Genomic DNA, 24919 nt, shown 5'->3' with positions numbered 1-24919 from the left:
GTGGGGAATGTTAACTCTAGGAATACGTACAATCTATAAAATCACATAAGCTGCCTTTTACGTCAATCTCTCATGAATAATAGGGGATCTAAATACCTAAGGTTGGTTTGTACTCGGATTATATTTGTGGGACGGATATCCAGGGAAGCTTTGCAGCCCTCTGCCAGGCAGGTTTCTGAAGAAGAGAGCTCAGTGCTAAGAGGTGCTGGACAAATAAGTCTTACTGATGCCTATGGGAACAGCAGATTTGTGATGTGATGGTTCAGACTTTGAGGTGAAGATGATCCTGAAAACTTCTTGGATCAAGGTCTCTTAACAGCAGACCAGACAGAAACACAGTGCAAGCACTTGGTTTTGAGTGCATTGTAACATTAGGGTTCGATAAGAGGAATATAATTAGTTAGTTTCAGATTATAGCTTGTTTTATTAAAAGTAATGTTAAAGCTTTGTATTTGTATTGTATGGCTTGCCAAGAAGGACTGAATATGGTGTTTCATGTTTTACAGATTAATGCTACAAAAAAGGTCTCTTAAGAAGTCAAGCTCCAAGGAACTGGTAGATGGAACTGTATAATTTTCTATGTTGTTTACTTCCTGGTTTCTGAGCACTTAGCCTGGTTGGTGTCAACTTTCAGGTTTTACTCTGGAAGAAAGGAGATGAAAAGTAGCTTTTCTAAAGAATGGAAATATTTAAGAAACTTTGGCTATTCAGTGTTTAAGAAAAATACCAAATTATTGCATCCTGCTGTACAGTTGTGAGTACAATGCAAATCCCACCATGTTGTGACGTAGTTTTGAAGTCCTTGTAAAGATAGTGGTAAAAATTGGCTGAACTGTTTTTTTCCTTCATATTTGTCTTTATCACTCAAATAAGTCACCCTAAAGTATCTATTGGTGTACTGCCTCGTGAGAGTTTAATGATGACTTTCATTCAGCATAAGCTGTCAGTAGGTCAGAGATGCCTTGTATCTATGAAATTTCCTGAGTTTATTACCCTATTAAAATTAATTTAAAATGTCAAAGTTTCTAATTTGTACAAGGAAATTTAATTTAGGAGCATCTTCAAAGTAATACACAATTTTCTCCTTAAGCATCAAGTGAAGCACCAGATAAAAATAATAAGACCTTTGCAGGGTATTATATTCAATTATTTCTGTGTTTTAACTTTAGATAGTTTGCAGGGGTGGGTATAAGAAATAATAATTTTGTCATCTTTTATGACTTGCCTTTTATGTTAAAAGCAGTTTGGAGAAAAAGTCTGCCTAACCAAAAATACTAATTATTTAAAAATAACAACAACAACAAAAAAGGGCCAACATTCTCTGCAAAGCCCACCTGCCATATTTTCCTTAGAAAATTCTGTGCTTTACTATGCCCTGAATGAATCATTGTTTGCTTCGACCCAGCTTCTACTCTGTTTTGTAATATTAATTTAATTTTTCTGTCTTGCGAAGTTCTGAGCCGTCTTACTACATCTTGACCTCTGTGCTGGCGTAGTGCGTATTAGTTCATCTTCTCATTGAGTGTTTTCTGAGTCAGGTATCTCCAGCTTCAACTACTGAACGAATGTTTTACACCAGGTAGAGTATTACAGAGCAAATAGATGGCAAGGCTAAATGGTAGTCCAAGTCTAAAATTGTCTACATGAGCAGAAAGATTATCAGACAATGATCAAAGGAAATGATTTTGAGCCCTTTCAGTGTGGTTCTATTTTTGAAGCTCAACCCACAGCTGTCCTGTCAGATGCATGTAAAACCTGAAGCTGGAACTTTGGTAAATAGGTTTTTCTTGTTAATAAAGAAATGTGTCATTAATAATATCAGATAACACAGGTATTGGTTTGTTGGTCTCTGATGAATACCTTGTGTGGGAGTATGAGATTAACAATGGAGGGCAAAAAACATGATAAATTAGTTTAGTGATAAGGACTGAGGGACCGTAATCAGGAAGTAGCTTGCTGGTTTGTGGAATGTTAACTTCCCTCACAAAAAATAGTAGTGGTGGTGTTTATATCCGGTGTCACTAGATCGCTGTTGAGTTTGAGGATAGCTAATGTAAACTTAAGACAGTGTCTGTGAGACAAATAGCATGTATAATGTATCTCAAATATTCAGCTATCATTTGGTATCACACAATTTTTATTTCAACAGGAAATTACAGCAGCATAGGAGAAAAACAACTGTAAGATGTTTTTAAGTCACAATGAATTTTGTTTGAAACAAACCTCTTAGTGGTTGATACCTGTATCATTACTGAGTATATGTAACATTCACCAGAGTCCCCTCATTACTGTAACTTCCTATCAGTGCAAATTTACATGTTTACATACTCGCAATCCATGCTGAGAGGTATCATTTTCTGAGATGCTGGCCTGCATCTTGAATTGATCACTGCTGTACCTGTGGGTCCTGAGTAGCTATGCATAAGCGCATTAGTCTATGCTAGATGTTAGAAGTCTATATGGTATGCCAAAATCCTTGTTAAAACAGACTGAAATTGCTTATATAAAGAAAGGGAATGACGTTAATGGTAATAAAATACTTAGATTTAATAATCAGATTTTCATGACTTCAAAAGCTTTGAAATTATTACATCATACATTTATTTAGAATTTAAGTCACTGTTGAAAAAATACTAGTTTTGCTTGTTTCTTGTGACCCCATGTAGTGGGGGTGGAAATGAGAGAGTTTGGCTTGCTTAAAGAATCACCTCCAATTGTATTAGCAATAGAAAAATGATGTAATAGAAATTTATATAGAAGTGTGACTTCACAGAATTTGATGGCAAGGTTCACTCTATTACTTAGTACATGGATGAAATGCACTCAGGAAAATTAAGTTAGAATCAGAATAAACTTATGTATGAGACTGAAATGTAATAGGGTAAAAGGAAATATTACAAAAAAAAATTGAGTTAGAATTAATTTCTTATTCAAAGATCAGGAATATGGAAAAGCAGGGGAGACCTTCCCATTGAGTCACGAGGTTCAAAGACCCCCTTGCTTTCTAAACTCCTGTCGGAGTCTAGGTGCAGCTGGATTGACTCTTAGTCCTAGACTTGGTCAATGGTTTATATCTAAAGAGATTATGAATATAATAGCAGCCTAAAATTCATTCACAGTTGAATAAAATTCACGACAATAACTTAAGTATAAATTTGAAACTAATAACTTAGAATATACTTGCTATAATATACTTACTATAGACTATTCAGGTTAGTACATGTGCATGCATAAAGATACTAAGAGATATACATATAAGATGGTAAGAGAGGTATACCTGTTAAAAATTCCCCTCGAGGTCAGTGAAAGGATTCACTTTGAATGCTTCGGCATCTTTCTCAATGCGTGAAGGGTTGAGCCTCAAGGAGCGGAGAGTATCAGCCCAGGTTGTGTTGGCTTTTGGCGACAGACCTCCGATTTTTGCAAACAGGAAAGTTTGCGAGCTCTGAGGGGCATGCCACTCAGAGGGAGATGCTGGTCACAGCCCGCTGCGGTGCAGGAGAGCTCAAAGGGCCTCACTTCGTGCGGCTGTTTATAGGTTCGGGAGATGGTTGACTTTTGTCATCAACAAATTGCTGGAATCCTGGCTGTGCTGGTACCGTTTCACATGCAGGTAAGGAAAGCTCTGAGGCTGTCTGAGAATAACTTAAAACATAGATATGGGATGCTCCAAGATTGTCAGGGGAGGTCTGTAATGTCCCAATGTTGCTAGGAGAGAGAACTGGCTGTAGGTTGTTTTGAGAACTGGCTATTTCTACTCCCACCCCCCTGCCTCTGCTGGGCAGCAGGAGTCCTTGAGACGCACAGCATATCTCCCTGTCTTAGTTGCGTAAGAGTTCCTGGCACAGCCAAGGGTCACTTAACTGCCCAACTCATTACACTTATGCTAAGGCCTAGCAAGACTTCCTGAGTTTGTAACTCAGCCTGAGGGGGAAAAAATGCACCACCACACCCCACAGGAAAGAGACTCTGGTTTTTGTTCTACAACGTGAACAAGAATGCAAACTATCTTAAATTCAGGTATTGATGTACGAGGAGTTAATATTGGGAAATTGAATGACTTTCATGTGCTCCAAATGTAGATTTCAAGACAGTTAATTTCAGAATGGCATATCTCAGCAAATGTGTGGAATTTATAATAGATTTTGTCTTCACTATGAGCCATAATATATAGTTATATAAAAAGTCCAGAAATGTCAAGAAGAAGGGAAAAATTCTCAATGCAGATCAATAACAATTTAGCTGTGTTGCCAGATCAGTTGTATTCTGTGGTTTGTAATTTTTCAATGAATAGACAATAATGTTTTACATAAGCATTGTCATTTCTTTTTATATTGATTCATCTTAATAGTTCCTTCTAGTTATTAGCGTTACTGTTATTTGTTTGACAGTACCACCTAGCGAATGCGCCTGTTGTCATAAGCTGTAGTCTAAGTTTCTGCTCGCAGAATTAAGATACTTTGCCAGTAATACCAAAAGCAGGAAAAAATATTATCTCCGTTTTACAGATGGCATGCTTAATGTGAGTACTTACCTTAGCTTCTGGGCAGAATTGTACAATTCATGCTGGAAACTATGCTGCCACAACTACATTGCCATGAGTACTTGCAATAGTAAATTTGAAGCCATTTGGATTATACATGTATAAACTGCAAAAACATCTCTTGCTTTCAGTTGTGGGCATACCCTACTGCAGTGTGCCTTCACAGGTTCTGTCATGAGCCTTGTGTTATTAAAGTTAGGGGCAAAAGAATCTCTTCCAAACTGTGTTTTTCATTCTCCATTCAAAACAGACCAGGTACTTGGACAGCTAGAACCAAACCTTACTTTAGTAGAAGGCTCATGTATTCAGGATGTCTTGTATTAAGCTCCAGGAAAGAGTTGAGTGGAGAGATCGATGGTTACTGCAGAAGCCTAACTCCCTGTGATGGGAGTAGCTCATACTTCCATCTTTTCATGCTTCTCTCTGATGTTTCTTTGCCACTGAATTTGTTAGTGAATCTAGCTGCTGTTCTCTTTATTCAGGCCTGGAGGTCCCTCTTCTTTTAGACTTGTGAGTTAGCAGTCGTTTCCTAAAAGTGATGTAGTGATATGTTTTGAGTGGGGGGTGTTGAGTTTGGCAGTGTGTTGTCTGTGGCCCTTCACTGCCCTTGTGTGTTGCTGGGTTCTTTATGCAAGTGCTAACACAGCCTTGGTTGTCTTTTTATTCAATACATGAACAGCAGATTTAAAGTTTTCTGCCATAGTATCTCATTTATTTTTGGAATTGCACAACAGCATGCTTGAACACAAGTGTAAAGATGGGAAAAGGAGTTGTGCAGGTTGAAACACATTTGGACTCTTCCTTGTAGAGTTGCTTTCTTTTACCTTTGTGTACCCTGCTGTGGAAAAACTCACAGCTAGTGACAGATAAGTGAGCTGAGAAGAAACAAAATGTGGAGAATGATGGGCACTTTATCTTTGTAAATCCATGTCCTGAGTGTTTTATTCCTCTGCTCCTGATCCTAACCAAGAGGAACTGGAACTGCTGATGTTACCTCTTCCATTGCTCAGAGCTGACCGTGTTCCTGCGAAGCTTTCTCAAGACAGGCAGTTTTTCTTTATTGAACCAGCCCATGAGCAGCCTAGTGTTTGGCAGGTTCATTGCAGCTCAGTCTGTTCTGCTTCTGCTCTTGTCTGAGTGGTGGTTGCAGCTGGGTGGCATAAAACAGTGTTTTAAGGTTTTTTTTTTTTTTGAAGACTGGATATGAAATATTGGCCCTTCTTATACCCATTCAGCAGGGGGTTCTAGCTTGAGCTATGACCCTCATTTAGGTTGTAGATAAGAGTTTGTTAATGTAACAGAGCCCCTATCGAAGGACAGTTTCTTTGTTAATTTAAGAGCGCCTGTATTAATCGGAAAGAAAATCTTGAGTGGCTTTTTATTCATCAGGATCAAAAATAATTCTGATTAAGTACAGAGTGCGTGTAATTTGTACTCTTCATTGCACACTGTTCAGTGTACTTATGTTCTAAGGATGACTTTCAGGTCTCCATCTTTTTGAGTTGTGTAACTATCTACAGCTCTGTTGCTTAGTTGTTGTGTTTGTGAGATTGAGTATTATGATAGCCTCTTTCTGTCTGCCCTCAGCTCTGTTTATCTTCCTCTCTCTCCCTTCCTTCCTCAAGCACATGTAAATTTTTGTCTTGGCCGTGTTTTAAAGTAATTCCCCAGTTTTCAAGTTGTTGGATTAAAAGCTATCATGATAAAAAGAGGATATAAAGAATGAACTTAAACTAGTCAAGGAAGTGTATTCACATTTCACACTGTGTATTCACACAGATAAAGACAGACTGTAAAGAATGTTGTGGTCCTCCCAACCACTGTTGTGATCCCCTGAATTTTATTGATGCAAATAATTGTATCTTGATATTGAAGGGCACGTATCATATGCTATCTCCAACAGTAGATTCTTTTGGTTTGTTCAATTTGTGTATTTTTAATATTGTTTAATATAGGTACTGTTGAGTGAGCACATATACTCTTAGGGGTGACACAAATTAATTCCACCCCCATCATGAAATCTCTCCATGGATTTATCACAAATTGCTGCAGCTGTGAGTGATTCCATGCTCTCATGAGAAGTATGAGATTAAATTCTGTCACTACTGTACTATTTTTAATTAATTTAATCTCCAAACTAATAATTTCCCAGTGCCAGTTTCTCTCTCTTTGGTCAGTAGATTAATTAGTTAATGTCAAATTAATTAGTTAATGCAGTTAATGTTTAAAAGCTTTGTAACAGTGATAAGAATGACTAGTGCAGATTCTATAAGTGTTATGGAAGTAGGGGTTCATGTTTTTAACAGGAAAAACAGAAGTTGCATTTTCACATTAGTCGTTTGTTGATTTGAATATGGAGCATGCTTAGCTACAACAGCAAGGGTGGAAGTTTAAATACCATAGCACCGATAGCTAGATCCTGAAGTGATATTTTTCTGTAATTTGGAGAATAACAAAGGAAAACAGGAAAAACTATGACAAAGCCGAAAAGAATTTAACTGCGCTGCATGCTAGGGAAGGAGCATTCTATCTCTTTTGGAACAGGAATTGAGATATCTCAAAAACAACCATAAATTTTTGAGCTTTTTGAGAGTTTGAAATCCTTAATATTACCTCATTGCTGAGTTTAGTCTGTGCATTCTTATTGAACAATATCTTTGTGGTGAATAATGGGGAAATGAATGCAATAAACTAAGAATTGTTGCACTTCTACTGTTTTAATGAAGAATGCTCGTGCATTTGGGTTTCCTGGGAGATCAGCCTTACAAGGAAAGCTTAAAATGGGGAGCAGGTCAGTGAGCCTTGAAAAGCACGGTTACCTGAGTTGTCAATGTCTTTTCATCATCCTCAAGTCCTGGCCTGTCAGCTTTGCCAAAACTGAAAAATTGGAGCTGATTACAACATGTGACACTGAAAAAGGCAGAGGGAAGTTAGGGGGTATAGCCAGCTACCACAAACTATGTTTGGTAGTATCTATATTCTGAAGCAAGGTATTTGCAACTTGGTACTGGTAGTACACAGGGGATTAAGACAAAGTTGCGTCTACCCAGGAGTTTGGGGAAATCGCCAACTGTAGGTAAGACAGAATGCAAGCACCTCCGTTTTTGGCAGGTTGAGTATACTTTACTTTAAACAAATGGCTTCTTGTTTCCTCTCAAACGGGTATATCAGTAGTGTTTCATATATTGATAAGGTTGGTTCTGCCTACTGTAATGGTTGAAACCTAGGGGTTATAACACAGACACAGATTGATAGATCCCTCCAAAGAAGGCAAGATTGAGTCCGAGTGCTGAAAAAAAGATAGAAGGAACAAAAAAGAATGACTCAAAACTACTACTTTCTGTAGGAAAAGAAACACTTAAAAATGCTAGCTTGCTTTTGCACTGTCCAACTCATACCCATATGATTTTCTGAATATTTACAAAATTGTCAAATACATATGTAAACTTTGTGCTCTTACCTTTACTTGAAAATAGTGCTTGAGTGTGATTTCTTGTAATTTCTGAAAAGATGCCAGACTTTAAATACCTGTCACAGGTAAAATTTGTATGTCTAAGTTCTTAAATTGAGACTGCTAGGCATAATGGGATAGGTGTTCACTCTGGTAGATCTGCAGTACTCTGAGGCCCCTTGAGATTAATTTTGTGCAAAATGATTATCACCACCATCAGCAGTGCTCTTAACTACCTAAGTATTTTGCATTAGCAAAACCAAAGTAATGAAACATAATGCAGATTGATTTTAATAGAGGAAATAACATGTCTGGAAATTTTCATGATAACCTGTTAGTTCTGCATTATGAGTTAGGTTATCCCACTTCTATCAGTTTTCTTGCTAAGAGCTCTGTTTGCCATGACCACGTCCCCTCTAAGGGGAAAAAAAAAAAAAAAAAAAAAAATTTGGGAGTAGGGGGAAAGACAAAACCAGGCAGAAAATACACTGCAGCAATGCATGTTAATTACTCTTTATATATAGATCACCTTAAATTGAGAAGGATAACCTGTACTAGGTGCTGCAGAACTTGGAGATTATCTCTGCAAATATGAATATATTTTTGACAAACCATCTGTGTATGAACTAGTTGCTTCTACATTGCACTTTGAAGCTGGCAACTGTGAGATACTCTGTTCATCTGATCATCATAACAGTCTTTCTCTGAACTTACTTACTTCAATTTACATGTCCAGGACTGGATGGAGAAGTCCTGATATCACATCACCAGTGGACCTAGTATAATACTTATTGTTGGGCTAGGGTTTTTCATGCATTCTAAGGTTCGAAAATATTTTCTCATCAGTGTACCACAATAGCTCAGCATTGGCCTGTAATAAATCCTGGTCTTGCATCTCTTCTGCTCTTTGCAATTGATAAGCTCTTAAGATACTTTGTTATGGGCTCCCAAGTGTAAAACTTCACATGTCTTACTATGTATATTTAGCCCATTTGCTTTTTCCAGACCTCAAAATTATTTAATTTTCTGTCTATAAGTATACTGATCATCTTCTCTATTGACAGTGTTGACCAACTCTAGTGTTAGGAAACATCATCAGCACATAACCCATACTAATAAATATATTCAATAACTTCTATTTCAAAAATTTTATTAACTTTTCTTCAACCTGATAAATCTCTTTTCAACAGTACTTTTTTTGCTTTGCTTGAGCCATCTACTCACCTATACTAGAGTTTCCCCTGCCCTTCTCTGTAAAGCTGTACCCTATCTTATGGGTAAAAATCAGTGCATATATAAGTGATTATAAGAAGCTGGGATAGAAGGACTCTGTTCTACGGGAATATAAATAATAGAGCAAAGGGATATTCCCCCCCCCCCCCCCCCCTTTTTTTTTTTTTTTTTTTTGTCTTACACCATCTAGTTTGGTTCTTTAGCATCATGGAATGTTTTGAGGAAGTTTTGGTGAAGAACTTTAAATATTAAGTCTGGATTCATGTATTGTGTGCTTACGTGCCCACTAGATTGCGTGAGTGCCTCTGTCTATAAAAATGACTACTGAACTGGATTCACAAAATATTTGCCTACAAAATTTTCCACTAAATGAGTTAATGTAATATTTGGAAAAATCACATGTTGCTATACCAAAATTAATTTTGAATCTAATGAATTACTTGAATTAGTCTGACAATCAAATAAGGTACACCTTGCCCTCTGTGCTTTGTGAATGTTGTCAGCTACCATATTAAGAACTTCAACATGTGAATTTTATTAAAAGTTGTGATTTAAATTGGATTTACTGTCTTTAAGTGTGTCTTTAGTAGTGTAGATACTGACTCAACAAGGAGGATGCAATGCATATTTTGCAATTTTAGTGAACCATTTCCAATGACATTTTGTTACTAGTTTCAAAAGTGGCATTGTGTTCTGTCACAATTTTTTTCTAAATCAAGTATAAATGGGAAAAACAGCTGAAGTTATCCTGAAGATGCTCAGATAGGAGACAGCAAAAACTATTTAAATGTTTAATAAATAGCAAATGGAATTATTTAGCGTGAGTGGCTGAATCTCTGCCAATTTAAATGGGTGTTAGAACAGATAATGGTTAACATGATTGGAAAAGAGGTAATTTCTTCAAAATACAGTGGCTCATATAAAACAATTAGATATACAAAAAAGTTAGTAACAATTTTAGAAAACTATATTATGTTGCATTTAATTGAACAGGTTTAATGTTTGTTATTATTTAGAGATCCAGGAAGTTCAGAAATAGTATAGCTTGGTGATTTAGCGTGATGTTGATCTGCAGCGAAGACAATGAGACTCATTTTAATGGGACTTCTGGGTTAGAAGTTTTTTCATATTTTAAAAGAACACAAAATTAATGAAAAAGATTGTACGCTGCAGTTGCGGCACAGGCAATAGAAAAGTGAAAAGTAAGGCACAAATTTTCTCTCAAAACAATTTTTTCCAATCTTTCAGGGTTTGAATGAAGTGAGTTTTAAACTTAGTTGTTTGAGTAATGTTTATTGGGGTATTGAAGATTTCTGGGTCCTTTTAATTGTGTTTCTGTGCTAAAAAGTTGATTCAATTTCTTGGTTACTTGGTGTGTGAAGTGACATGTATGTGTTTAATCATGAGTGTTAAACTGATTTATCTAAAGAAGCCAGGTAGGCAGAAAGGATGAATCTTTTGTGCTTAGTGTTTTTAATTGTCTTGCTCTCTTTCAAAGTCTTACAACCAGATTGTTGAATTAATTCACTCTTTTGAATTATCTTTCTTATCTCTGGACCTCAGTATTAACCCTGCCTACTGTACCAGAAATGGAAAAAAAAGGACATTTTATTAGTTATTGCAGCATTGCCATTTTGCTTGTATTGAAACTCTTGCTTATTCTCTATGCTTGCAGCTGCTGGCTGGGCACTGCAGACAGCATTATTAAATTACAATTATTGCTCTGTATCCTGGCATGATTAGATGCTGTGTCAGAGGTGTTGATCACTGAGAACATTTTCTCTTCAGATGCTGGCTCCAATGCAACTCTGTTGAGATAATTGGCAAAGTGGTGGAGTTTATTGTAAGTATAAGTAATTGTTGTATTGCTACTAATCCCTGCTTGCTTAAAGAATGACTTCTGAAGTAAAGAAGTTCAAAATTGTGCTGAAGATCTGGGTCTCCTTTGATATAAATAATATAAAATTTTATTTTTCCAATTTCTAACTGAGTTTACAAAGTGATCATTGCAATTTTAAAAGTTGCTGTGATCTTTTATTACATTGTTTATTAACAAATGAAATAGAAAATTAATAGCTAAATATTATATTTACTACCTTTATATTAGCATACCGTATGCTAAAGAAGCTTTAGGGCATTGGAAGATAATTTCTTTCTGAGCTCTGACACTGAGGAGCTGTGTAACTTCAGGCAGAAAGTTCACACTCTGTATGCTGAATCTCATCTCTCAGACTTTGGTATTGTAGACTATGTAGCTAACAGGTATTGAATTGGCATATCTGTAAGCAGAGCCAGGGACAAACCAGGGTCAGTGGCATATTGAAGATTATAAATAATGAGCTTCATGTTATACTTGGATCTTTGTCCAACTCCTGCTCAAGGTGGAACTGACTTTGACTTTAAATCAGATGTCTTAAAGCCTTGTCCATTGGATGTTAAAAATCTCCAGGACTTAGATTCCACAGCCTGGCTGGGCAGCCTGTTGCTTGGAAGGGACTTCTATATTTCATGTGGTCCCAACATCTGCTTAAAGCATGATTACTGCCAACAATAGATCAAGTCAACCGTGCGTTTGTTTAGTTAAATTTCTAAGGATGTTGATCTATTGCTGTACTTAATGCCCAGCTGAATCTCCCAAGACAGAATTTGTGGCCATTGCCTCTATTATTGAACTTATTCTCAAAAACCTCCAGTGATGAAATTACCAAGCTGCTTGGGTAGTCTTTCAACCTTCAAATAAAATATGTTCTAGTTCTTGAATATCCAAATTTTTGGAAAAACTTTCTAGCTTCAGGAGAGGACAAGCTGGTGCAGAAGCTCAGAATATTGTACACTGTCTCACCAATTGGGGAAAGTCTTCTCTCAATGCTTCGTTTGCGTAAGTGTTTTGAATGTTTGTTGAGTTTGGTGCTCATTAGTGTTGCTCGATATTCAGTTCTTCTGTTGGCTAATAGAGACGTTATTCCATTTATCTTAGTCTGTGTTTATGCTCAGTATTGCTATTTATAAGTATTTCTGAATGTAAATTTTTTCTACTGTACCGGAAGTATCTTTATGGAATTATTTTCTTTTTTTTTTTTTTTTTTTTTTTTAAGTACCTTGTAAGTGCCAGTGCCCAGTGGAGAAGGCTATATGCTTGCACAGTGCTTAGATGCATCTACTCTTTGAAACTTGCATTGTTTCGGGTTTTTTTTTTGTTTTGTTTTTTTCTAGTGTCATCACCCCCCCCCCCCCCCCCCCCTGCATTCCTACCTACTCTTTAAGAAATAATGAAATTTCTCCAGTGATGACTCAGGTATACTTTTAATTTTGTTGGTATTTCCTGTATTTCATGCTTTATCTTTTCAAATGCTATTATCAATGTGATATATTATAAGCTTCCGGGGAGAACAGAACATTATAGTTTCTACATGAATAACTTGTAAGAAAATGACTAGGTGGACCTGTTCATAGACCTAAAGCATTGGGTTTGAACTCTAAAAAGGATATAAGAACAATGGACCCTGGTTAACATTCTGTGAAAGTCAGCAGCTTTGATATATGTATTTGCAGATGTCTGCAGAACACAGATAATCAGTATTTGGAAGAGGTGTGCAAATTAAAGAGCTACTTGACCAGTCATAATTACAGCATTGTAAGGACAGAGTGGCACTGAGAAGTAATAAAATGGCCTTTAATCTCTTGCACTGTCAATTATAATCTGCTTGTGGTTAAGAGAAAATATTTTGGTGGCTTTAATATATGATTCATGTGACTGCTAGGTGTGGTATTTTCTCAACTTTGAGATTTTACTCAGGTAATAAGCATGTATTGCTTAGGAATATCTTCAGAGAGGGAAAACTAGCTAAAAGTGTGCCTTATTTCTTGGTTAAAAGTTCATCTGTCACTGGGGTTTGGCTGTTACTCTGACTTCCTTTCCTGACTTTCCTTTCTGAATACCTTACTTTGGTATTGAAAGACAGTGGGGTTTTATGCTTTTTATTTTATTATGTTTTAGCTGCCTGTGTTTTAGTGAGAAACTACAATGTCTTACTTAGCATTTTAAAAATTAACATGTCTTTCTTTTGGTTTAGAGAAAGTATGCCCATTTGATTGTGCCAGTTTTACCTAATTATTGTTCTTCAGGGTATTTAGGAACAGTAACTTTACTGCATTTTGTAACACTGCTTTTCTTTTATTTTTAATTTTTATATGCTGCCGTCTGAATTTTGATTAATTACACTGAATGGAAATACCAGTGTTTCTAGTACTTAAGCTCTTTATTATATCAACAGAAAGCATAAAATATCAGATTAAATGTTCAGAAGAAAGAAAAACATCCTGAAGTGTCCTAGAAGGGAAAATAATGACCTTACAGAATTGGACAAAATTATGCGCTATACCATGAGACCTATGGGTAAACTTGAAGTTGTTTCGCCTTCCATTACAGAATGAAAGTGTTGGTGTTCAGAAACACTGTGTAAATTTCTCAGCCCTTTAGAAGGGAATACCAAAAGGTAACATTAAGCAACAACTTGTAAATTTTTCTCTGTATAAGAAAAGCAACTCTAGTATACCTTCAGGTATAATAAAACAGGTACTTGACATGTTGTATGAAATATGTAGTGCAATCAGAGATGATTTCCTTACACCAGAGGATTAAATGTACATGTTACTGCTAAATAGTGCTTCTCTCTGCTTTTTGTTTCCTAAGGAAAATCAAAATTTGTAAGTTGCTGCTTAATACCACCTAAAGTGCCAGTTTCTTCATTGTGAACTGTGAAATTTGCAAGTGGCTGTTTAATGATGGCCGTGACACTGTTCTTTCCTTAAGGGGTAGTAAAGCATCTATGGTTAGGAACAGGCTTTTATTGCAAGTACAGTCCAACACTGCTGACTGATGTGGAGAATGGATTATGAATGCACCCTGCGGGAGAAGTCAAGGTAGAAGCCGTGGAAATGGGTGGCATTGCTGGGGTTTATTCACAGGGCTAGGTACTCTGGCTGTTGATACATGTACAGAAATGTTATGCTGAGGATGCTATATATTCCACTTCTTGTGCCAGTTATTTCTTCTGCTTTGAGCTAAGATCTAGACTTGTGAGACTGTTCTCAGGCCCTCAGGACTATGTCTGTAGTTCAGCAGGAGTAGTGGGAGCCATAATTTCCACTGCGGCGAGTACAAGTAAAGCTAAGTGGAAAAGAAACAAGTTCTGTCCAGAAGGCTGCAAGAGTTAATTGCACACAACTGTTAACACAACCTAGTATTTTCAGTCTGCTGAGTATTCTATTTACTATTACTGTTTTCTCTCTGATTATGAGAATACATAATTCTTAGGCTGATTGTTCCATAAACACTTAACAATAATTTTGTCTTGAATGATATTTTCAGCAGCTACCTTCTTTTATAACAATTGTGGTAATACAGATTGCACCGTAACATACTAAAGCAACTTCAGTATTTATGAAGAAGATCAAGTGCTTGAGGTCTCAATAGCCGCAGTTTAATTGCGTTGATAGTAAATGGGGAATATTCTAAAAAGAACTTTGAATTAGAAACTTGGCAAGATTGGGAATCGCTGGTGGGTTTTTCCTTCTCTCACATGAAGAATGACTTTACTTTTCCATTTAGTTTGCTTTGTTTCTATATAGGCCAAATACACTGAAAAATTGGGGTATGGTGGGTAGAGTCTTGTTTTTCGGTTTGCAATTCAGGCCATCAGTTAAATATAAGCAGTCTTTAAAACCTCATCTAGTTTTAGTAGGTTTCACAGTAATGTTAACAGAACTATTGTCAGCACCTTTGCTGTGTTATTTAAAGTGCTGACACAAAGGAACCCTGTGCTAGATCAAATATAGATTATTTTTTTTCTTTTCAAAACTGCCGTTCTTTTGTTTCTATCATACTTTGATCATTATAGTCAAATAGTTTCAAGCATATTCTTTTCATTGACTGACTTTTTTTTTTTTTTTTTTCAGATACAGTTAGTTCAGTTGCACCAGCGCTATTCAGGAAAAGATGGACTGATAGTAACTCTTCTGTGTCTCTCTTGTGACCATGCCAAAGCACTTAAGACCTTCCTAATTTTGCACTGTGTGATAAAAGCTTTAACCTCCTTTGCTGTTGCCCTGATACCAGTGCAGCTACCTCACCCACTGTTTTCATTGTATTGTTACTCTTTGTTCCTTTGTTGCGTTTCCTTTTCTCCTTGTGTCAAACTCAAAGTTTTCAATTCTTTACATTAATATCCAGTTTGCTGTATTTACAGCTTTGTTAGTTCTTGCTCTTCAGCATCCTAAGCGTTTTGGGCTTTCTGCTGTTGCTCAAGTTCTCTCCTTGCGTTTTTGAATGATTGTCTCTTTAGGTGGTCCTTTCTAAGTAGATCTTTTATGTTACTACTTTACTTTTGTCACAGTTTTCTTCACTATCCAGATTTCTTTGTCTGTTGAACTCTTACCATAGCAACGAATTTAGCCTAATTATGACTGCCATAGTTATGATACAGTGGCTTTTCAGAGTATGTGGTTGTCAAGCAGAGCTCGCTGTTATTTCATGAAATCAGAGGATAGTGGAAGTGTCTAGACTAACTGCCTGCTCAAAGGTAAAACTAAACCAGGTTGGTCAGGACCTTTTCCAGTTTAGCTCTGAAAATCTCTAAGGATGGGAAATTCTACAGGCCCTCTGGGTTACCTGTTGCAGTACTTAATTGTTCTTTTTGTGAAGAATTTTTCCTTACATGGTCAGAATTTTTCATGCTACAGCTTGTGCCTATTGCCTTTTGTCTTTGCTTCTTCACATGGAATTTGGAGAGTTGCTTATTGTCGATAGCATAACTACATAAAGGCACGTGTAACAAAGGCACCTGTTAATTTGCACAGATAAATTTGTTCCTGTAAGTTTCACATTCTGAGCCAAATAGCAGCAGAGCGATTGAGTGCAACCTAGTTTGCCAATTGAATTATTAATTTTGACTACTTTCACTGAAATAAGAATATTAGCAGATCTAATACTAATAGATTGCAGATACTAACAGGTTGCAGGGAGTTTTCTTATGGCATTTGCAGAGTTCTCTAACAACCAAAGAAACAAAAAAGAAACTTGCAAAACCAGAAACCATTGCTATGAATTAATTCTCATTTCATTGGCTAACTTGAAAAATCTGCTAAAATTTTTTTCCAGTGATATCTAGCAGGAGAGGTAGCACTGTTGCACAGCAAGTGCTTGCAAATAATTTAAATATGCATCTCATTTCTTTTCTACTAAAGTAAACTTGTACAGGCTATAAACAGCTCAGAGGTGCAGCATGTATCTGCCCAATATTGTCGGAAGAAACTTATCCTTTGTTTTTCCTAACTGAACATCATAGTCTGTTCTCCTAGCTGTATCTATTCAGTATCAAATACGTTGTGATAAAGAGCTGACTTTCCTTTTGTGTGTTTAAAAAACAAAAAAAAACCCAAACAAAAAACCCCCACTTTGTTCCCTACAAGTAGCACTATCATTAAATGTGCCAGCAATGTGATCTAATGAACATTACTTCCAATTAAAACCCTCTCATAACTTTCTCCCCTGCAGCTTCTTACCTCAACTAGAAATTTCATCTCTGTATTACCTGTTGATCCAGCAACTAAAAAACTTCGAAGAGCTTTTTTTCTTGAAAAAGACTGGAGAAAAAAAGACTGTTCAGAAAAACATGCCTAATGCTGTATGTTGTCCTCAAATAATAGAGAATGTAAACTATCTCTGTGCTGTTCAGAAAGAACGTGGTAGGCTTCAGCAGATGGGGGGAAAAGGAGACCTTCAAGTTCCTTAACTAGAAAGAGAATGTCTTGCGTTGCTGTAGTGGTTTGCACTGAAATGTTAAGAGAAAGTTTAGGTGATTTGGGGCTGTGAACTGATGACCTTTTCCAGAGCTGTCTGTGGTGGGAGAGGCTGCTTATCTCTCTGCTGCTGGTTACTGTGTTTTCAGACTTGCTGGGTAGGTTTGCTTGTCTGAGCACTTGGAATGAGTGTTGTGGTCAACGTTCTCTTTTGGTAAGCTTTTTAAGTCAGCCTGGCTCAGGAGGAAGTACAAGGCATGCTCTTGTTACCATTTCTTCTTAAATTTGTAGTTGTACTTGAAATGATACCATTTAACTTTTGAGCCATTTCTCATTACCTGACATTCAGGCTAGATTTGTTATTCCATTGATTTCAATGGGCTGTTACTCAAACCACTATTGGTATGAACTTTTGCTGTGGTTGTACGTGTTCCAGTGTTCTTTGGTATGTATCCTCCGGAGTATATCTCTTGTTCATGCTCCCCCCACCCCGCTTCCTGCTGTGATATTAAGTTTAGTTTGGAATATTTTGAGTGGCTTCTTGTTTAAAGCATAAGCAGTCTTGATTTACTGTAAGAGTGTGATTTCTGTGATTCTTAGTGTCTTGATCTGAAGTGAGCGCCTGAAGAGCCTGGTAGTAGTTAAAATGGACTAGATGTTTTTAATTGGTGATGAGGGTTTATTAGCTTCTAAGTAGAAGTTTATAATATGTGGACAGACAGGTTCTGCCAATTAATTCTAACCAATGTACATGCTCTATCTGACAGCTTGGATACATGTGGTGGTGGTGTTGTATGGTGGTTCTGCATACATTGAAGCCTGTTGACACTCTGCCTTGCTGGAAGGTGTCACTCTAGCAGGAAAGCATGATGGGAAACAAAAAGCAACCAAGAAAATGCAGGTTTCCCTTAGGGCAATAACTTTTGCTTTTATGTAGCAGCCATTTTCTGACAGGACATGGAATACATTACTAAGCTTTCAAGTTCCTTGTATTTTTTCTTCATGTGACTTCCCATGTTCCATGCAAGGCATCCAGAGATGTTTACACCTTTTTGTACTTCATTAAAGCACTTCCTTGGAGGAATAGTCCCTTTTCTCTTTGTGACTCTTTCTATTTGGCTTGTTTTGTGTAAAATTACAAAGATGGGGGGAGGAGGTTAATACTACTACTTTTTTCAACAGGAACAAAATATGTGTTTTTTCAAGACCCCTGTACTTAAGCAGGCTTCAAGGCAGGATCAGAGAATGTAAGCAAATACAGCTCTTAACAGGCATCTGGATTATAGACAGTAAGTATTTATCAAACAAGACAAAAGCCTTGACAAACTTTGACATATAAATACAAATAATATCCTGAAACCTGATCACTCATAAATGTGTACTGATCTGAAACATTTTTCAAAACTGTAGAAATGACGACTTCTTGACTTTTGTAGTGCCCCCTTAGAATGCCTTCATCAGAATCTCTCTGAAAGAGATTCCCTTCACTTTGACGTAATATTAACATGGGAAACCGGAATGTCACTGGCAGGAGTGATAGACCTATGGTGTTTTGAAGATAGATAAGGCAGTGTTACTTAGACTAGTTTTAGTTATATTATGTAAAGATTGACTTCCATATGTATTTATTTTGAAAATAGGGTCCCCTCAAGAAGCCATCAGTAAGGATTTGATGAATTTTATCGTTTTGGGGGTGGTGGTGTTTAAAAAAAAAAAAAAAGATGCAGTAGTGCTTCAAAAGAATTGAAGACATTAAAAATATTAGTAATAACTTTAAATTTTATACTAACAAACCATTCTAGCATGGTTCTCTTCAGGCTTTTGTGAGACAGGTAACTTTTGAATCATATTGAAAAATATGTTAGTATACAACATTTTAATGCTGTTTTGTCTTATTCTACAATAGAATAAGCAGAAGCTATTAGAAGCTTTTTTTTGGTCTTCCTAAAGGAACATGAAGAATGCTTTTTAGGCTAATGTTTCTGTGAAACCCTCATTTTTGATGTTTCAAATGGTAAAGAGATCATTCCTGTGTATGAGAGGTGGATCTAGGCCACTGCCATTTTTCCTCGCAAAGCAAGATTCCCCTAGACCGAAGAAGAAACATGAGGCACTGGTGTGATGGTTTCAGAACTGGTTTTCAATTTTAAATTTGCAGCATCAGCTTGAACAAGGTCACCATAGGGATTTGAAAAGCAGACCAATATTTAAAGAAAATCAAACTGTTTCTTCGAACTGTTTCTGCCATCTGAAACAATGTGAAATGTGTGCAAGAGAAAAGCTATCTGAAGCTCAGAGATCAGCGGTGTTCTAAAGGCCTACAAGAGATGCATTTCTGAATTTTAATGCAGTGGTTTTACGTATCACATAAGATTGCTGGCTTGGATGTTTGGGTTTTTTATAATGGAGGGAAATAACTTCTAGACTGTGCCTATGGCTGCAGATATGTTAAAATCCTGTTTGGTAAATTGATTTCAGTGCTTTGGGTGAATGTGTGTAAATGATTCCAGGTTAAGAGTTTTTGGCTGATTTCCATTGCCAGGCCCTAGGCTAAGAACTTTTATCATACTTTAAAATAAAACAAACCAACCTATGAGTCCTTTGCCAAAGAAACTAAATAGTAAGTCCAATGTACACATAATTTGTTGTGCGAGTAATTTATTTATCCTTGAATAAGAGAGATGCTAATTGTTGGTGAAAAGGCTGCCTAGGCGAGGTGGCCGCTTATGGGATTATTTTTTTTGTGAATTTAAATACATATCACTGTTAGAAAAATATAAAAAGTGGAAAGTATACCAGGGAGATAACAGAATGTAGACATAATGGCATGTGTAATGAAAATTTACTGAACAATAAAATAGATATTGACAACACAGATTTCATTCAGAAAGACAAATGACACATGACACAATGGAAACATGAAGTGGTAGTGTTTTGTGTTATAAATAAACAACTCCCTTGAGAAACTTGAAACATCTTGTTAAATGGGGGCATTACTTCTGCTGTATTGAAATGCACATTTTTACTACTTTTCTTCTGCTTTTCTTATGACAGCATATTTATATTAGGAAAATGTTTTCTTTGATTCTTCTGAATGCAGCTACACCACTGAAAGTTCTCACATTGGCATAATTATTCTTCCTTAGGAATTACTATCCTGTAACACTGATTTATATCAGTTAACAGTATCTATCTATTCTATGGCTTTTACTGATGGGATCAAGTTAATACTACATCACTAGTTAACATATTTCAACTTGGAAAACTCTTAAATTGTTTACCATTCTGCTGGTGGGTCTGGATACGGGTGAGTTTGCTGTAGTAGCACCTGTGAGATAAATGCAACTAAGAACTGTACTGTTGCTGCTACAATTTATTCTGTCTGTTACCTGTAGACTGTGCTGTTTGTGAAAAGACAATTTTCCTTATAAAAATTGTCTCTGTGCTCAAAAGTCTGATCAGTGGTTGAACCTTATTTTTCACATGACGGATGTAGTTGGGCCAGTGCAGACCTTGTATTATGTATATACGGATTGTATGACTTGTCTAAACATTCACTTTGAATTCTGGCCAAAACTGAGGTTTAAATCAATTACCTGTGTTCTTTCTTAAGCTAGATTTCTAAGCCTAGTAATGCTTGTATCATGGCTTTAACAAATAAAGAAAAAAAAATTAAGGTAAAAGAAGATATCTGAGAGAAAAGACTTGGGCCATAAAGGTTAATAAATATTTAGAAATACTCAGCATACATCTACTTTGGTTAATTTTGAGAAGGTAGCTAAAAGCTTTCTCATTCCATATACAGTGGTTTCTGAAAAGGTGGAAGAAGATTTTTGAAATTATTCTGGCTTGTGTGAAGTACCTGCTATTTCATTCTTACTCAGTTTGGCTCTGCCAAGCCTGTATGCCTTACTCCTATAATAATACATTTATGCCTAATGTTGATTGTGGATTATGTCAAAAGTTACTGGAATTTATGGGAAGTTACAAAAATACCTTAGGATAATTTTGCATTTGCTGCAAGGTTCTGGAGGTCAAGATCTTGTCTTTGACAGGATCTTCAAGAGCTGGAGGAATACTAAGACCTGCTGTTGTGTTCTAAGAAAAAGGGAGAGCAACTACATAATCTGCAAGGATACTTCAACTGTGACTATCAGGCTGGCTTAAGCATACCAGCCATAGACCTGTAAAGGTATTTGTGCAAATCTTTTTTGTATAGGTGCTTAAATATCCACTTGAACACCATGATGTAATAATTATCTTTGAAACGTTGGGACTGAGAGAGATACTGGTAAAAGCAGGGAAACAGAAAATGAAGGCTGCAGTGTTGGCCTTACATTACCTGGCCATACTGCAGAACAAGATGTTATGTGCTCTTCAGATAAGCTTTCAGTACAGTAGCAGAACTGCCAGAAGAGGTAATGAGGTTTGCTGAAGATCTTGACAGCAGACTGCAGTAAATAGCATAGATGGCATAACATTTCACTGAACATCTGTCAGTGTTTTAAGGGAGTGGATACTTCCATGCCAAATGGGTAAAACCTTTTTGTGTCATCTTAATAATAGCATGTTTCCTTCTTACCAACTTGAATGAGAAATTTTGAAAGCTGGCTTTCCTTTATTGATGGTTTTGTGCTTGTTTTAGGAAGACACAGCAAATGGGTTAGCTTTAGAGAATTATAGGCATATACTTTTTTCAAACGATTTGAGCACACTGCTCTTTAGAGCGTAGAAATTCAGATATATGGCTTAGACACTTGCATATTTAATGATATTGTATAGCATATAATGTTCTAGGTGTCATAGTGATCTAGGGGAACTGGTATATACAGGCTTCCAAAGTTCTTGCTATGATTTCATACATGAAATGTTCTAAGATTCAGGTAAGATTCTTCTCACCTAAAGATGTCACGTATTGTTTCTTTTTAGTGTCTGATATTTATTTTTGCAGATCTTGGTGCAAAATGCCGATTACATAGTAGAGGTCAACAAAATAACTAAGATAAAATCAACATTCTTCTTTCCAACCACACCACTGTAAGTCATGCACAGGTTCACAGATTATTTTTCATTCTCAGAAAAGCTAATTAGACATTGGTTTAAGCTTGCATGACATGAAAACACTTCAAAGATGTGATTATCAGATTTCTGAAATCTCAGTGTGTTTACAGTTGCTGATGCATAGGATGTAAGTGAAAAATAATAGAGAACCAGACTGGCAAGAATTGAAGTGTCTAGCATTAAGTTACAAGCAATTTTACCTGCTGTGTTATTCCCACAGAAGATACAGTAGGCATGCTGAACAAGCAGAACAGTTGAAAAATACATAAACATGGAAAAAAAAATTAAATTACTGTGTGATTTTTACAGAGAGCAAAATCATGAGGTTCCAGTTTTAGGCTTTCTACTTCTGTACTTGTGTCTGAAGAGCTTCAGCTGTTCTGGGGGTGGTTTTGGTTTCCTTCAGTTTTGGGATGGATTGGAGCTCCTCCCTAAGGAAGGCCCTTCAGACCACCTTCAGGAGAGATTCTGAGTTGGCTTCCTGACTTCCTGTTGGCTTCAGAGAACCAGTTCAGGTAGAAGACTTAAAATAGCTACCACTTCTTACCTACCTGTTCTCCTAGTTCATTACACTGCTAACGTGAACTGCAGGATCTACATTTCCCCTTTGTTCAGTGTTAGTGCAGAGTATCTTTAGCCTAAGAGTAAGGTGGTGCTTTAGCAGTATTGCTGTTATTTATGATAATGGTAAAACTTCTATACTAAAAAAAAAAAAAAAAAAAAAATTGGGAAATTTGAACTGTTTGCAGTATCTTGTGTAGAATCCAGTTACTAAAGAACAGCTGTTACTTTAACCTGCAGCACTTCGTTAGCAATTTCGATGAAAAAAATGAAATGAACAAGTTTAATCCAGTTCCCCTTGCCTCCTCCCCCTCTCCCCAGAATGGGCATCTTTTCCCATCTCATCTTTGCTTATCATGTGATCTCTGCTTTTACTCATCTTTGGGATGACAGATGTGGTCTATCTGCAAGGAGTTCAGAGTTATTGCCAGGCTTTAAGCTTGTTTTGGCTAAATATCATGCTTTCAGACACTTCTTTCTTTGTAAATTATTTTTCAAACTACAAATAACAGCAATAAAAAGGTTCATTAAATAGTTTGAAAATGCATAATACCAGATCATGCTGACTTCTTACCCACAGGATGTCATTTTCATCTAAAGCTAGCTAGGAGTCCTGAGTAAATTACAAATTTTTCTTCTGTATTTTAATTAATATAAGCCATATTTAATGTGTCTCACCATGGCTTTGCCAGCAACCCAATTTCTTTTTATATTTAAATGACCCCTTTTATACACTCTGCTATTGGTGAAGGAGCTCAGTCTTTTACAGGATGTCTGCCTTAGGAAAAAGCTTTCAGTGTTGTCATTCTTTTGCTCACAGACAACACAGACTTCTGAAATATTTTGGTAGTTTGTTGTGTGTTGATCTTTCGTTTGTAATGTAGGAAAGTTCTTGTTTCTCAGCTGGGGAGATAGACCACGCTAGAAAGGAATGAGCATCTTACAATGAGACCCAGAGCAAGGACCTAATGAGTAAGTGTGGCCAGTTCTGTGCTGCCTGTGTGCAGACCTAGCGAGGTGTATCCACTCCCTGCTACTTGGAGCGGGATTGCTGTGGGGATATGTGGTGTGGAAATAACCAGATGAAGATAGCGTAGCTTGGAAGGGTGACTGCCGCTGCTGCAGCCTGTTGTGAGGAGGAGTGGTGGTTTTAGCTGATGTGGAGGAAAGGGTGTGAGGAGTTGCAACCCCTTCCATGCGTTGAGAAACAAGCCAGGAACCTCTGGTCTGTGCAGAGGATGAATGTGGTAACCAGTGGGAAACTATGGTACTTCTGGGTTGAGGAGAGAAAGCATATTTGTGAACAATCCTGAAAGCTAAATCCTATTTTCAGTGGCTGTCCATGTACATCATTTATATCTATAAAGACTGTCAAGATCACACTTGTTGCCTTGACCCTTAAGATAGATTTGGGAAAATCCTTCTTTTTTAGGGTTGGGTTTTTTTTTGGTTTTTTTTTTTTTTTTTTAGTTTTGTTTTGGCAAATTTGTCTCTGTGGGAGGTATTTATTAAAAGAAAAAAAGTGGTTCTCAAGCTGATCTTGTACAGCGAGGTGAATGGACCTGCTCTTCTCTTTGACTACATGTTTTCATATGGCAAAAATACAACTAGGTATTAACTTCTGCTCCAGATGCTCAGAGTGCCAATTGAATGGTATCTTACCACTGGACAATTCTGAATCTGTTTCTAAAATAAGTGATGCAAATAGGTGCTGCTAATGTAGTTCAAGTAGCTGAGTAGAATGCCTTTTCTGTGTGCAAATATTGTCTTGCTCAGTAGGTGATAATGCTGCTTTTTGCTCTTGGGTGCTTTTTGCTGCATGTACGCTCCAACTGTTGTTGTTATAATGATTAAAAAAACCAAAAAGCGGCATTCACGTGAGTCTTTAACACCTTGTAGTTGCAATGGATACTCCTTTTTCTTTTTAAAATGCATGGTATAATGTCCATAATATGACATTATTTTTCAGTGTTACTAGTTCATTTAATGTACTTTTACAAATACAAGAAGCTTACAATTTATACGACATTGATTCTCAGCAATGACTAGCTTAAACATGCATGCAGAAGTTGCATTCAGTTTAAATTTGTGCTTATATTTTTGCCCATGACCTACACAATGAACACCAGCAAATCTTTTTCAGGTGATCTATGCAATTGAGGGATTACTTTCTTTTTCTTCTATAAAATTTATTTTAGATTACTGTAGTGAAATGTTAAAATTCAGCTTTTGATGTATTAGAGTAAAACCGTTGCCACTTCAGTAGTTGA

The 24919-nt window shown here is 36.7% G+C and overlaps 1 protein-coding gene across 7 annotated transcripts in view; it reads left to right on the top strand.

Moving 5' to 3' along the window:
• Positions 1-24919, top strand: part of FHIT (fragile histidine triad diadenosine triphosphatase) — a 629655-nt gene that overhangs the window by 90510 nt on the left and 514226 nt on the right. Inside the window, exon 1 of one of the 7 annotated variants that reach the window (XM_030043300.2) lies at positions 507-555. The exons of 5 other annotated variants lie outside the window; for them this stretch is intronic. The gene's annotated coding sequence lies outside the window, so the exon portion shown is untranslated. Of the gene's footprint in view, positions 1-506; positions 556-21200; positions 21220-24919 lie in introns of those variants that run through there. One more of the 7 variants, XM_041118670.1, reaches the window with a different exon arrangement.

This window comes from Aquila chrysaetos, chromosome 20, assembly GCF_900496995.4.
Source record: "Aquila chrysaetos chrysaetos chromosome 20, bAquChr1.4, whole genome shotgun sequence".
Lineage (NCBI taxonomy): Eukaryota > Metazoa > Chordata > Aves > Accipitriformes > Accipitridae > Aquila > Aquila chrysaetos.
Note: the sequence above shows the minus strand (reverse complement) of the source record. Positions and strands in the feature narration are given on the sequence as shown.